Raw genomic sequence first — 15,970 nt, forward strand, 5'->3', positions numbered from 1 at the left:
CTGATCTTTATTTCCTGATTTTTTCAACTTCAGCTGCTGTGCAAGGCACAGCTGCAGTTAAAAAAGCAGGAAAAAAGGTTTTTTTGAAAGGCTGCTTTTCTGCACGCAGCATGCTGATGACGATTTACAGGCGTGCCCATGCAGCGTGCAGGGAAGCACATCGTAAATCACCGAACCTCGTAAATGACCAAACTAGTAGTTAACCCTGTCAGATCCCACCCCTGGAAATATACAATGACTCCTTCAGATTTTCCAGGTTCTGCATGAAGCAGGATTATGCTTGGCTACACCTGTACTTGGCTAGTTGCTATGATTTGCAGTACTGTAATGGGACCAAGTGGATTCTTTCAAATCCTATAAACTAGTCAATGTGCAGGAGCTCTAGATCAGAGTTTTAGATGTTTCCCCAAGCTAGCTTGGGAAGGCTGAGAATTGAAATCCACACTTCCACACACATGTCCACACACATGAAGTGTTTTACTCATTTGGAGAAAATGTTTTGTGATTCTATACCATACAAAGCATTTATGAAAAGAGGAGAAGGCCAAAGAACACAAGGCCAACCCAGAAAAAGATGGAGAGACAACATCAAATAACAATGGTTGAGGCCACAAGAAGTGCAAGAACCTGAACTTTGTATCTCATTCAAAAGTGATAAAAGAGGAGTAGTAGAAGTAGAAGTAGATGTAGAAGAAGTAGAAGTAAAAGTAGTAGTAGTAGAAGCAGAAGAGGAAGAGGAAGAAGAAGAGGAAGAGCAGGAGGAGCATGAGAAGAAGAAGAAGAAGAAGAAGAAGAAGAAGAAGAAGAAGAAGAAGAAGAAGAAGAAGAAGAAGAAGAAGAAGAAGAAGAAGAAGAAGAAGAAGAAGAAGAAGAAGAAGAAGAAGAAGAAGAAGAAGAAGAAGAAGAAGAAGAAGAAGAAGAAGAAGAAGAAGAAGAAGAAGAAGAAGAAGAAGAAGAAGAAGAAGAAGAAGAAGAAGAAGAAGAAGACTGACTTGGCAATTCAAAGTTGCTTTTCCAATACCCAAAAAGTCTCATTCCCCATGAAAGAGGCATCCTTCATTATGTGCTTTTGATTTTTTTTTCTGAGCTTAGTATTGAGAGGTAACACAAGAAATTGCTCCCTTCTCCAGTGACCTTTGTCTCACACACTCTGTCTTGTCTTTTATGATCTCAAAAGGTCCTTTGGAAAGAGGTCCTTTAAGATGTTTTTCCTTGGAGTTTAATTGCAACCTGGGAAGCCACAGTAAAAGATCAGAAGCTCACACATATCTATTTATTACATCTTAGCTGAATGAAATGTAAGAACTTTGTACCAATTTTGGAGAATTCACCTAAATTTGTCTTCCGCTTTTAGAGCTGCTAATTTCTTTTGTATGAAATTGAAGAAGGGGGAAATACTCTATACATCTTTCAAGGGCAAAAAAAAAATGGCAATTTTTGGTATATTTCTTCTAAAATGGGGGGTTGCATTCAGTTATCAAACAAATACTTCTTTTTAATAGTCCTATATTGTTTGAATTGGAATTGGGACCAAACCATGGCTAATAGATTTAGCATGTTTTGCATGCAGAAACAGAACCAAGTAATTTATGAGTTCTTCTACATTTTCTTAAATATTTTTAAATCATAGACTAAAGCCACATGATGCAGAAAAGAGATGCTGTCTGTCCTTGGATGGAAACAACTTGGAAATCTCATGTACATGTACCCTGGAGTTAAAGGATGGCAAAACAGTAGTGCATATAGAATGCACTAAATAAAAACAAATATCACTTCATTTGAAATCTGTAATTCCTTGGCTCACATGCTTCATTGTTCATATGAGCTGCATGATTATTCACATAAAGATCTCTAATATAATGTCCAAGCCTAATATTTTGTTCAACCAACAGACTGCAAGGTTACTCTGGGGTAGTGGAGGGGGAGAGATTACAGTCAAAGTTTATTTTCCATTGCAAAGCAAGTTTCTTGGTAAAAAACCTCCAGTGGAATTAGGCTTTGAAAAGGGATTCTGCATCTTTGAGTAATGAGACTGGGAAACTGGGAAAGCATTTCCCATTCACTCATTTCTCACTGTACGGCATTCCGATTTCATGACACTTCATAATAAATCATTGCTTATCACTCACATGGGAACATAACATGGCTCAAGTTAAGATTCGTTAGCGATTGCAGAGAAGAAACATGAATTGCTCTATATCAGAGCCTTTTGATCATCTTCTGGCCTCCTGCAGGCATTCTTTATTATTATTATTATTATTATTATTATTATTATTATTGTTGTTGTTACTATTATTATTATTATTATTGTGATATTTACTGTTGTTTAAGGCATAAATAAAAGAGAAGGAAAACAGAGAAAATATGAATAATGTAAATGAATTTATTTGGTTTATTTATGCTTTTGATGTAGGTATTTGGCAATTACATAGCACAGAAGTTTGTGAAAGACATAAGGGGGAAAAATTGGGTGGAGAGAGATGGGAAGAATGCTGTAGCATATAAATGGGATGTTCAGTCACTAAGTTGTGTCCAACTCTTCACAACCCCACAGACCATAGCACACCTGCCCCCACTGTCCTCTACTTCTCTCTCCAAGTCTGCCTGAACTCATGCCCACTGTGTCGATGACCCTATCTAATTCAGGGGACCAACCCCTGGTCCACAACTTTGTACTGGTCCACAGCCCATTAGGAACTGGGCTATGCAAGTGGCAGGAGAGTGTGCAAGCACATGAAGCTTCCTTTGCACAAGCAGTGGACAGACACTCAAATCCACCACTCCCTGCCTCCCTATCACTTCTGCTGCTGATTTGCAGAGCTTGGGGACCGATAATCTACTATGTTTCTCCAACAACACGGCCTTCACCAATAGGAAGGCCCAGCATGATTTCTAGGCATGAGGTGAAATTAAGCCCCACCCCCAAAATTTAGGCCTATTTAATCCACGCGTTTCCCCGCCATTTCTCACATCATTCGTTAGAACTACATGAGGTGAAGATAAATGGGGGGGAAGGGCGGGGATGGGGTGGGGAGAAAACTTGCCTTTAGGAGTGCCCTGCAGGTAGCCTAGGCTAGAATACCCCGATCTACCGATAGAACATCAGCCAATAGAAGCTCCCCAAGGCAGTCATCAGCCACTTCAATCAGCTGGTAGAAGTGGCCTTGGGGCGAGCGCACATGCATACTCCCCTCACCATGAGGCCATTTCTATTGGCTGATCGAAGTGGCTGGTGACTGCCCTTGGGGAGCTTTCATCGCCTGAAAGACACTGCCTAATGGCGAGGGGACATGGGCAGCCACGCCTCACCCCGAAGCTGCTGGGGACTCTGCCTTCGGGGAGCTTTCGTCGGCCGATAGAAATGGCCTCGTGGCGAGGGGAGTGTGTGTGTGCGCTCGCCTCAAGGCCACTTCTATCAGCCGATCAAAGTGGCTAGTGACTGCCCTTGGGGAGCTTCCATCACCTGAAAGACACTGCCTAATGGCGAGGGGACATGGGCAGCCACGCCTCACACAGAAGTGGCTGGGGACTCTGCCTTGAGGGAGCTTTCATCGGCCAATAGAAATGGCCTCATGGAGAGGGGAGTATGCGTGTCCACTCGTCCTGAGACCACTTCTACCAGCTGATCGAAGTGGCTGGTGACTGCCCTTGGGGAGCTTCCATCACCCGAAAGACACTGCCTAATGGCGAGGGGACACAGGCAGCCACACTTCACCCTGAAGCAGCTGGGAACTCTGCCTTCAGGGAGCTTTTGTTGGCCGATAGAAACAGCCTCGTGGAGAGGTACGTGCGTATAGGCTGCTCTATGTGGGGGAGGAAATTAAGTCACCCCCAAAAAGCTGTTTTTTCGGGGCTCAAAAAAATAAATAAAGCCCGACCTTATTTTGTGAGAAACATGGTAACCAATCAATGGGAAACTAGAAGTCTATTAAGAGCATTCACTAGTGGTACATATACCTTGTTGGGGAAAATTGGAAGGTGGGCCTTTTCAGAAAGAGCCCAGTTGGCAGTGACAATAGGCTACCTTGATCAATAACTTCCATTTTAACTGGAATAAAGCATCTTCCCCTAATGTCCATAGTCTTTTCCCAGCCAAAATCTCAGCTGATTACAGCTCACATTGCTACTAAACATCTTATTGCGAAGCACTAAACCATTGTCACCAGCCTACAAAGGATTGGCTTGGGATAGTAGGAGTGCACCTCTATTGTGCAATGAGTGTGGTTGCTATGCGAAGAGTGACTTTAGGTCAATTTTGCCTTGGATTAGAGGCCACAGCCTTCTTCACTGACCTACAGATGATGTAGGAAATGTCATAACATTACTAAGAAACAAACAGGATATTTTTTCAATTAATTTGTTCTTTATGGGGAATTAAATTTTGGGATTGGAAAGGAAGCCTATCAAAAGACATATTTGCCCCATGTGACTCATTGTTTGGGAGATAATATCTCTATAACTCAGCCTTTTGGCCATGGTGGCGCAGTGGTTAAAATGCAGTATTGCACTCATTGCAGGCTAACTCTGCCCACAGCCAGGAGTTTGACCCTAACTGGCTTAGGATCTGATTAGGCTAATTGATTAGCCTTCCAACATTCCGAGGTCTGTAAAATGAGGACCAGATTGTTGGGAGCAATATGCAGAATGTGTAAATCACTTAGAGGGGACTGAAAAGCACAATGAAGTGATATATAAGTCTAAGTGCTATTGCTATTTTTGCCATTGGATTTCAATGGTGTTAACTTAGTGTACTGAATATTGCCCATTGGGTACTGAATGATGTGTGTAGTTCTTGAGCCCCTCTGCCTTAAATCAATTCCCCATGCTGTTGAAGAAACAATTGTCTGCATTTTAAACTACCTTACCTCAAATATTGTTATAATTTCTTAGGATTCACAGAAACAGGTATGACTCAATAGGATAAGAAGATGACATAACAATATTAAACCCCTTTGGAAGGGTAGGTAATGGTAGGAAAAATATATACAACTATATCATGCTCACTTTCTTATCAACTTGGAAGGGGAATAATTTGGAGCAGATATTCAGACAAGTGAAATGACTATTCCTGTAAGGTTGATGAACTTAAAGCTAAAGTCCATCATTGTTGCTTGCAATTTTTTAAAGATGGAAATAAAAATGTCACAAATGTGTTTGATTTAAGCTCTTGTCTTTTCAAAGACATTTTAGCTATTGTCAGCTTTCCCAGGTACATCAGACAGGAAATATGACCAGATGAGCTAATTCTAGTTTACTGTAAAGCTACATTGACAGAATCTTGCAAGTCTCAAAGTACAATTCTCTCACTGTTTCTTTCACAGCCTGAGAACTTAGAGTGGGAGTGTTTCTTCTGAGTCTGTAGTGCAGATGTCTCCAAACTTGGCAACTTTAAGACTTGTGGACTTCAACTCCCAGAATACTAGCTGGTTGGCTGGAGAATTCTGGGAGTTGAAGTCCACAAGTCTTAAAGTTGCCAAGTTTGGAGATCTCTGCTCTTGTCCCTTCTAATCCAACTGTATAATTGGCTAGAGCTGTTATGACTCACCTTCTCTTTCCTCTTCTCCTGTACAGGGCTAGCACACTAGCCTACTTGCCAAACTGCACAATGTCTTTCTCCCCCATAATTCCCCTTAATCCACCACTGTCCTTGAATTCAAGTATTACACATCTTCCTAGCTTCTCTCCCTCCCTCCCTTCTGGCACTGCCCTTCACCCACTCATCTATTATTTATTTATTTACTTACTTACTTACCTACCTACCTACCTACCTATCCATCCATCCATCCATCCATCCATCCATCCATCCATCCTATATGCTTGCCGGCAGCACAAACAATAAATGTTAGCAATAGCAATAACACTTAGACTAACATACCACTTCATAGTGCTTTACAGCCCCCACTAAGTGATTTACAGAGTCAGCCTATTGCACCCAACAATCTGGGTCCTCATTTTACTGACCTTGGAAGGATGGAAGGCTGAGTCAACCTTGATCTGCTCAGAATCGAACTCCTGGAGCAAGCAGTAGTTAGCTTGCCGTACCAGTCTAAACCCCTGCGCCATCGCCACCATTAAAACACAATATTTTCCGCACTATCTCCCACCCTTGATCATTCTGCTCTAATTCCATGCATATGCTGATTTGGTCCTGAACTTCCTGATACTGCCTGATATATTCACAAAGTACCTTTCCCCCATTTTAGCTTTTTCAATCTGTTCCTCTCCATGTCAATTGGACCACAATTCTCAGTCAGCCTTTGCAATTCACAGCATCTATGTGGGATAAAGGAGGTTGAATGAGAAAAAGATGTATGGAAATATCCAGAACTTCCTTTACATGTAGGACAATGGACTAGTGAACACTGAGCATCTTCCCAGGTATCTTGGTATTAGTTGTTTTTGTCTCTGCTTTTCTGCCACTGGCAGAAATAAAGGAACATGGAAAGTTCTATAGATTTTTAGATCTATAGTGATAGCAGTCTAGGGATAGCAATGAAATTTCTCATTGAAAGGGGCAGGTATGGTCAAGGAAGTTCATGTGAACAGCACATCTTTCCACACCCCCTCCCTGGTTATTTGCTGTGGATTGAAGGAAGGCAACAGAGAATTGGAAAGAATATATAATTATCCAAGAGGGGTTTCCTCCCCGCCCCTTCTGTTTAATTTGTTTCAGGCCTTTGATTAACCCCTTGATCATGCAATCAAGCCTGAGATTGAAGCATGTTAAGTGGTTCTCCTCAGTTATGTGTTTCTATTTGCCTGAAAAATCACTAGGGAAAGAAAGAGAAGTTTTTATAGGAGAAATTAAGTGCTAGAGAAAAAAAAAAGGTGAAGACTGCAGACATTTTCTGTTTTAAAAAATCATGGTAGCTTCACAGCAGAAATATCTTTTACGAGCACTTCTATCATAGTTTGAATTAAATCCTGAAACGGTATTCTATTTCCTGAAATTTCTTCCCTTGCAAAAGACAATTCTATTTTTCAAACTTATTTTCAGAAGGTTGGAAATGTTCTTTTTTTTTACTGTTTTTATAGGCCTATGTTTATTATTGTGAGCTAATGAAAGAGGATGCTTGCTTTCTGCCCATCTCAATCAATCAACCCGCAACCTGCCTTCCATTACAGTAGATTGCATGAGAATTGCTAGAAAAAAAGATGTCAGAAACTTTTCAGAACTGTGTTAATACAGGAAAGTTTTGTTTTCTGTGTGGGGGGAAGGTTTCCATGCCTACAGTTATATATACACTGGTGTTTCTTAGCTTCAGCAACTTTAAGATGTGTGGACTTCAACTCCCAGTACTCCCAAGCTGACTGGGGAATTCTGGGAATTGAAGTTCACGCATCTTAAAGTTGCTGAGTTTAAAAAACACTGATCTATACCGAGAGACTAAATGGAACCTCTCATGCTTTCAACTGAAGATTGCAGAAGGATTTCTTTCCTGTCCTGCATTTTGTAACTGAGCAGTGCTTCTTGTCCTCTGCCTGGTTTTCCCCCGCATTTTTTTCCCCTATTGATCTTCACTGTAAGAAGAGCCAGTTTTCTCCCCTGTCTTTTACAGGGTGGAAAGTGGCTTTGCAAGGCTTGTGTATTTACTCAGTATGATAAAACAATGCACAATCCACCTTCAGCTTGGAACGATAACATTTTTTGGGCGGTGGGGGTGGTGGAAATCAGCAGAAGATTCACAGAATGCTATTTAGCACACTGTCCATCCACAATATTCTGAGAAAAATACACCTGCTTCTAAGGAATGGTGCTATAGGCTGAGTTTGTTATCTAATAATATTATTTGTTTAGGTTTGTTATTAAAAGGTCATTTTATGTACCTTACTTGTTTAGTATGAGGCAGAATTAAAAATCCCCAGACAATAAATGTCTAAACATACATATATAATGGGGTGAGCAACTATGACCCTTTATGACACGTGGACTTCAAATCCCAGAATTCCTGAGCCAAAGTGGTATGATAAAAATGGCACATTTGCCCTGTGTTTCCTTTGACTCTGTATTGAAGGACTTGTACTTTGTATTTGTATCAAGAAAACCTGAATAATTACAGCACTGCTTTATAAAATAATAATAACCACATCTGCCTATTCCAGGTCCTTGGGAAAGACTCATTGGGTGCATAAAAATACCAAATCCAGCCTAAACATCTGCTGACTGTAACCATAACAATAACAATACATGTTTATTTACACATTCAATGCAAGGCAAGAACAGTCAGTGAACATAATCTACATCTATTCTTGGGCAAATATTGTGGTGCCACAACAGGTAGGCAGGTAGGAATAAGGGGAGGGATAAAAAAAAAAAAAAACCCAGGATGCTGGTTGTAACCATATAATCCCAAGTCCCATCTTTTGTTAATGGATATCATGTAGTAAAGAGGGTTCAGTTGGTTTCCCCTCGTATAAGGCATGTACGCCCTCCAGGCATTGGGACAGGATTGTGACGGGCTTCCTTGACAGAACACTGGAAATAAATTGGCATATTTGAGTTTCTGGAGTGCTTTAGGGTGCTCACAATGGAGGCCTTTCTTTTTGCTGGACCCAGAATAATCCTTACCTTAGGAAATTACTCTGCTAAATTCAAATTTAATTTGCACCCATCATTCCCAGTCAATCCCTACATCTAGGTCACAGCAAGCACACCTGTCACTCAGTTCAGCTAGTAAAAATATACCTTGATGTTTATTTATTAAACATCAGGAAAGATCAAAAGCAGTTAATTGGCAAAATGGAACAAAGACAGACAAAAGCATGGAGAAAGAGAAATATCAATCACCAGCTGATATTTTATATTCATGTTATTCATATGATGTATATCTCTTGAGCGATAGATCAAAAGAGCCAATCTGGTGTAGCAGTGAAGGCATCAGTTAGAAACTGTAAGTTCTAGTCCTGCTTTAGGCACAAGGCTATCTGAGTGACCATGGGCCAGTCACTTTCTCTCAGCCTTAGTAAGGAGGCAATGACAAACCACTTCTGAAAAATCTTGCCAGAAAACTGAAGGGACTTGTTCAGCTAGTCTCTGAGAATTGACCACAATTAGATGGGAAAAAGAGATACATCAAAAGGCATAGAATTTCCCAGAGCCCCTGGAAACAATGCTATGGGTAGTTAGCATGGACAGTTCCAAAAGGAGTAAGCTTTGGTTATTCCAGCTTAAACCCATTTATATGCCTAAGAATAGTAGAATACTATTCTCTATTCCACCCCCTAAGAGAGAGAATGTGGGGGGATGATCTATACCACAGCCCCCTTCCCATCATCTCCATGCACTGGATAGTGTACTCTACCAAAGTATCATCAACACACCAAAGTACATGCATCTTCCATTTTTAGCCCCTGTACAATCTACAAACATGGATGAGCATGTCTCTGTTTTGAAATACTTGATTTAGTTTATCAGACCATGCTTTGGCCCATATATGGATTTTTGCATATATTGCACACCAGTGTTTCTTTTTCTGGCTGTTCAAAATCTGGTACTTGGCATATGAAATTTTCATCTTTCAGATTACCTTTCAGAGTCACTATCAAGTCAGATAAATGGGGCTTGAACCCAGGCCAAGAAAATAATTTGAGAAAACATCTCAGACAAGCTCCTTCCTAGCTAGTGCACAGGAAAATAAATTGAGGAAGGATGAAATACATTCTATCTTCAAGATTCTGTTACTTTTCCTTCCAATAAAAGTATTTTTGACCTTATTATTGTTTGGCATTGGTCTGGTATGGTCTATCTTGCTGAGGTGACACCAGGGAGATAGGTGCAAATACACCTTGAGTGATGCTCTATGAATGTTACAATGTAGTTTTTGCAGCCTTTGTTTTGATTGCCACAAGACCCCCCAAAAAATCTGAAAAAAATAAGTTCCAAAAACTGGCTAGCTTATTTGGATTCATTATCCAAGAAAGCTATTCCTTATTCTGTTTTGTTTTTAAGTAACACTCATATTTTCATTCTTTTTCTTTTTTTACAAGGACAAACATTCAGTCTAGGTCAGTGGTAGGGAAACTTGGCTCCTTTATCACTTATGGACTTCAACTCCCAGAATTCCTGAATGAGCCATAAAAGGTTCCCCATCCCTGGCCTACTGGTTTTTTAGTTGTGGGGGAAATCAATTTTTGACCTGAATGGGACTGTTTAATATACAGATGTAGGACATATACATTTGTATATTACATTTGTATATGTCCCATTCAAGTCAAAAATTGATTTTCCCCCACAATTGAAAAACCAGTAGGCCAGGGATGGGGAACCTTTTATGGCTCACTCAGGAATTCTGGGAGATGAAGTCCATAAGTGATAAAAGAGCCAAGTTTCTTTACCCCTGGTCCAAACCCAAGGATGACATAGTAAAAGCTATTCAAGTTCAATCCTTTATTTGCTTCCGCCTAACAGACAGAATCTTGCCAAGCAAAAGCCACAACTTGTAAACTACTAGATATGTCTTGAGAGATTCTTAGCCTTAGAAGCGGTGGCAGGGGTGGCGGTGGGGCAGCAGCGGTGGCGGGGGCAGCAGCAGTGGCAGGGAAGAAGCGGCGGGGACAGAAGCGGTGGCGGGGGCGCGGGCGGCAGAAGGCGGTGCGGGGCAGAAGCAGCAGTGGTGGCGGGGGAAGAAGCGGCGGCGGCGGCGGGGGCAGAAGCCACGGTAGGGACAGAAGCAGCAGCAGTGGCGGGGGAAGGCTTCTGACCTCACTGCTGCTGCTGCTTCTGCCTTCCAGATCCTGCCTCATCCAGCCGGGCGATATGCAGGAGGAGAGGTAGGCGCAAGGCGGGTGAGCTTTCTCCCCCCAAAAAAAAAAATTGGCCGGAAAATAAACCATGATAAAAAAACTGTGATAAAAAAACCATGATAAAAAATAAATAATTTTTAATAAATAATTAATAATAAATAATAAAAACATCTCACTAACTTCATTTCCAAATAAATTTAATATGTTAACTATGTTTCTATGGTTTTTTTGGATGATCAGGTATCGTTACTGTTATTTTATTTTATGTGGGCCCAAACCAAATTTTCATCTTCTAATGTGGCCCAGGGAAGGTGAAAGGTTGGACACCCCTGTTCTAAGGTGTGGCTACCCTGGGCCTGAACCTCTTCCCCCTTCCCCCCATATAGTTTGGGACTTTGCAATCTCTTAATCTGGGTCTTTCTCTGGGAAAACTGTGGGTTTCCAAAACTCCTATCCACTGATTCTCCAGGTGTACATTTCATCACAATAACCGACACATCTCTTCTATGCCACATTGCAGGATTATTATTATGCCTGCATCCTGTTACTCTGTTTTAGGTTGTATAAATTCTACCAAATTAAGCTTCATTATGCTTTTCCATCAACATCACTTCATGGTCCTTTGTAACAGGGCAAAGTCTATTTTTAAGAATAATTTTACAGCTATGTTCCATAAAATAACACTGATTTATGTAATTTGCCTTGAGTTCACATGCACAACACGATTCTTGCTATATTACATTTCTGCTTTCATTATCTTAATGAAAATCATTATAATCATTATGATTTAATGCTGGCTTTTCCTCATGAATCTACTGACATTCCATTTCTTTACTTAATTCTTCCTTGGTAAAGTTCAGCAAGGTTTATTAACACATCTTTGCTGCAGATATACCGACCTGATGCACCGACAAAATGTTTTCCTTTTCAAATTCAGAATCATGTCCAATTGCAAAGAAGCATTTATTTGCAATCTTAAAATGCTTGTAATGGGCAGTAAGAATATCTTGAGGGACAGGAGAAAGAGACACAACAGTGACAACAGTCAGATAAGAGAAATCTGAGCCCGCAGAAGGAATGTAATTTGAGAAAATATCTCAGACTTGACCCTCCCTACTTCTCTGGAAGATAAAAGAAGGTAAGGTGGAGGTGCATTCAGACTTGTAAGATTCTGTTACTGTAACATTAAATAAAACTGATAAAAATGTTATCATTCATAACTTTAGTTTCTCAGTCTGGTTTACCTGAAAGAGCTAACAATGCTGTTTTGTTTTGTTTTTGTCTGCACATTGTTGTTTCATTTTGTTTTGCAATTCCAGTCCAGGCCTGACTTTGTTTTTAGAACATGATATATATAGAGGAGAGAGGTCGATATAGATAGATATTTTAACCCACCTCTCTTACAATTGTAGCTCTATATCTTTGGTATAAACAATACTCTGATTATTAGTTCTAAAGACAGTTTACAATTCCTAAAGCAGAATTTTGAATTAACTTACTATTTGTGGAATTCAGCCTCAGAATTATTTAAAATGTTAAGTTACCTACCCTTTTTTCATCCAAACTATCCTAACTTGGGCCTTTTCTGAATGTGGCACCTCTAAAACTTCTGAGTGGCTTTTTAAGGAAAATCTACAACTTCATGTTCCAGATGCTACGTTCTTTATCATTTTCTAGCATGAGCTTTTCTGGTCCCAATGTTACTGTCCTTTTCAAAAACTTTGTTAGCTCTCTAGGTATATGGAAAAGCTCCTTAATTAGGATGATATAAGAGTATCCATGAAGCATGTGGACTGTGAGCCCTATGAATAAAGCTGCATGCTTGACCAAGCATCTGAAATAAATTGGTATGTTTGGTTGACTGGAGTGCTTTGGGGAGTTCACAATATAGGTCTGGTTCCTTGCTGGATCTAGAATCCTTTTGTTGAGAAATTACTCTGTTAATTTCCAATTTAATTTCCTCCCCTCCTTCCTCTCACACATACACTCCCATTCAATCCCTACATCTAGGTCATAGCAAGCACACCCGCCACTCAGTTCAGCTAGCAAAAAAACTATATATACCTTGATGTTTATTTATTAAACATCAGGAAAGATCAAAAGCAGTTAATTGGCAAAATGGTAGAAAGACAGGCAAAAGCAGCAAAAGAGAAAAATATCAACCACAGGCTGATATTTGATATTCATATTATGTATATTTTTTGAGCTTATAGATCAAAAGACTCAGAACTTTCCAGAGTTCCTGAGAACAATGCTGTGAATAGTTAGCATGGAGGATCCCAAAGGGAGTGGCCTTTGTCCATTCCTCTTTGAACCAATTTATGTACAGAAGAGCTGCAGAATAAGGATGGAAAGCTGGACACCAGGTGATCTGTCCTCTATTTTCCATCATAAAGGGAACTATTTGGAGGATAATAATATAAATATTTTCAGGATCCAATCTGGGTCAGTCACTGGGACCACAAGTTCAGGGAACTTCTCTCTCATGTGTGTTTTGGGCTATTCTATGTGTAAGATTTATGTGGTGCCTGGTTGTGTGGGGCTTTTTAGTTGTTGATTGGGGTAATGACTGGATCCTGCAACATTATCCCTGGGACACTTATATTTGCTTTCATTCATGACAAATAGTTTCATCCTCTGCCCTGTGCTTGGGTGTATGTGTGTGTGTATGTGTGTATGTGTTTATGTGTGTGTGAAAAAGGAAATAAAGGCAATTGTTTTGCAAGGGCTGTACCAGATATTGATCTCTAAATCATATAGTTGACCATCCTCAAATATAGGGGTATCTATTATGGGAAGTGTCCCAAACATATCAAACGTATCAGGGAAGTGTCTCAAACAAATCAGAGGTGGTATTCAGCAACTTCTGACCAGTTCTGGAGAACAGGTAGTGAAAATTTTGAGTAGTTCAGAGAACTGGCAAATACCACCTCTGATGGGAGATCTTACAGTATCGTTTCCCTGCCACATCCACCAAGCCATGCCCATAGAATTGGTAGTAAAAAAAATTGAATCCCACCACTGTTGCAAATGTGTGATAGAAGTCCATTCCTTTTAATATGTGTCATGTGTGTGACACATTAAAAAGGGGCAAGACTTTAATTAGACCTCTTGATATGTTTGTCTCCTTCCCATTACACCTTCCCCAAAGAATTCTGGAGGTGAAAGTTAACTCCATTTTAATTATATCACTTAGTGGATTTATCTGTGCGTATAGGAACTTAATTGCGATCACTGACGGAATTAAATATTTTGCTGTCCTTCTCACTTTGAAATTGCAGAAAATGTGCCTTGGTGATTTTTGTGCAAAAAGTGAAACTTTGAGAGGCATGTGGCTGCAGGGCTGTTCAGTCCACTCTATTTCCCTGGTATCTATTGCTCTCCCCTAAATAATAATAATAATAGCAAAACAAACTGGGGCACCAAATGAGCAATTGTCATATTAAGCAAGATTAAAATATTTGATTTTCAGGTTGGCATTGAGTTCCTGTCTGCCTACAGTCATCAGCCTGAGCCAATTTATTTCCAAAGATGTTACTGATGACAAGAAAAGGTCTAATCTGTTTGAGTATAAAGAGAGTGACCATCCACTCTGTTTAGGATTAGACTTTATATTGCTAATTTTATTTAAAACATCTTAGGGAAGCAATTGAAAGAGGGCATAAGAATTTGTGACAATGTGGCCAAGGCAACTTTGCTAACAATTTTTGAACAACCTCCAACTGAGGTCTAAATGTCTTCAATATCCATAAACAATTCTATACTGTCCAATTAGGAAGACAAAGACATAGAAGACTGTCAGGAACATTTGCACGGCTAAGTGTCTGATATCGCAGAGATGATAAGGGATTGTGCAAAAGGGAATTCCAGGGCAGGAGGGGAGAGAGAGAGAGAGAGAGAGAGAGAGACAAGGCTGCATGGAACGGATGGCTATCATTATAATATTATACAGCTTTCCACCTTTGCAATTACTGGCAGGTTTCATTAATTACAGCAACATTACCCTAATAGACTCCCCCTCCTCCTTCTTTTATCTCAACCTTCCCTCTGTCTATCTGAAATGCTCACTTCAGCAGCTGATCACCAGTGAATAACTGGGCCAGCCATTCTGGCTTAAAAGAGCAAAAGAAAGAATCCAGAAACTGAGACAGCTGAAATAAAGAGGGAAGGAAATTGGCATAGCGATGGTACTAATGCAGAAATATGGAAGCTTTTGAACTGATACCGAGAGTGTGTTTGGAACATTTTTAAATTGATCTCTTTGGAAGAAGATAGCACCAGCAGCCACTGGGGAGATATGGAACTTGACATTCTTAAAAGCAAAAGGAGGGGAAGAGGAAAAAAAATAAATGAAAGGAAAAAGCTTTTTCTCCTCCCTCATTCAGGTGAGAGCATTAAAGTAGAGGCAGATTGTAAAGTGACAGTTACTTAAGGGCTGTTAGTTTTGCTAGTCCGGATGGGTGAATTGTGTAAGGAAAGTCAGTGCAGATACCACAGTTCTCTGTTCCATTAAGGATAATATTGGGAGCATTTCCCTGCTGTCAACATGTTACTATCAACAGCATTATCTGTTTCAACTGCTTTTACAATTATGCTTAATGACTCCGCTGCCTCCAAGCTCAGTTTTCATTTTAAAGGCACCAACTAGAGCCTCTATGCTAACCCATCAAAGATTTGCTTCTCGCGAAGCAAAAACACGTCACCCCAAAAGACCATGCAAATAATTCCAGAGCAACACCAAAAATCTCTCCCACCATCCACAGGCAGCCAACCGTTCCCAGTGCTTTCTATTACATTTTCTACCTATTATTTCATGTAATGGCATTCCTTAAATTTTAAATTAGCTCCGAAGAATAAAAATAATTGAATTCCTGCTGTTTTGTGTACATAGAGGGTGACAGGAGCTAATGTGATAATTTAAACTGTAAATGAGTCTTCACTTTGTGTTCATTAATTACAGCTAATTGCTGAATTACAAACCTTCTTGGTTAGGCACTGTTATGTATTCATGTAGCATGTTAGACCTCCAGCTGGTAGAAAACTGTTTTATAGACTTACAAGCTGACATGCAAAACTAGGGACAGGTCTTTTTGGAGGTGGGGGGGCAGGGGGGAGGATGGACATGTTCTAAATTCAAAGTACTCTGGGCATTACCCATGTGCCAAACTCAAGACTGAATTAAAAAAAAGATTCTATATAATAAACTGATTTCTTTGTCACCTACTGT

At 40.1% G+C, this 15,970-nt stretch overlaps 1 protein-coding gene and 1 long non-coding RNA gene across 3 annotated transcripts in view; one reads left to right on the plus strand and one right to left on the minus strand.

The window, feature by feature from the left end:
* Window positions 1-1,776, plus strand: part of LOC148126014 (uncharacterized) — a 34,433-nt gene extending 32,657 nt beyond the window's left edge. Inside the window, exon 5 of the long non-coding RNA XR_015742684.1 lies at window positions 1,631-1,776. This is a non-coding gene — a long non-coding RNA (uncharacterized LOC148126014). The remainder of the gene's footprint in view (window positions 1-1,630) is intronic.
* The window catches only part of TSHZ2 (teashirt zinc finger homeobox 2), a 410,566-nt gene that overhangs the window by 7,684 nt on the left and 386,912 nt on the right, over window positions 1-15,970 (minus strand). The window lies entirely within an intron of this gene.

The sequence above is a fragment of the Pseudonaja textilis genome, chromosome 3 (assembly GCF_049901715.1).
Source record: "Pseudonaja textilis isolate UNSWEBS1 chromosome 3, rPseTex1.2, whole genome shotgun sequence".
Classification (NCBI taxonomy): domain Eukaryota; kingdom Metazoa; phylum Chordata; class Lepidosauria; order Squamata; family Elapidae; genus Pseudonaja; species Pseudonaja textilis.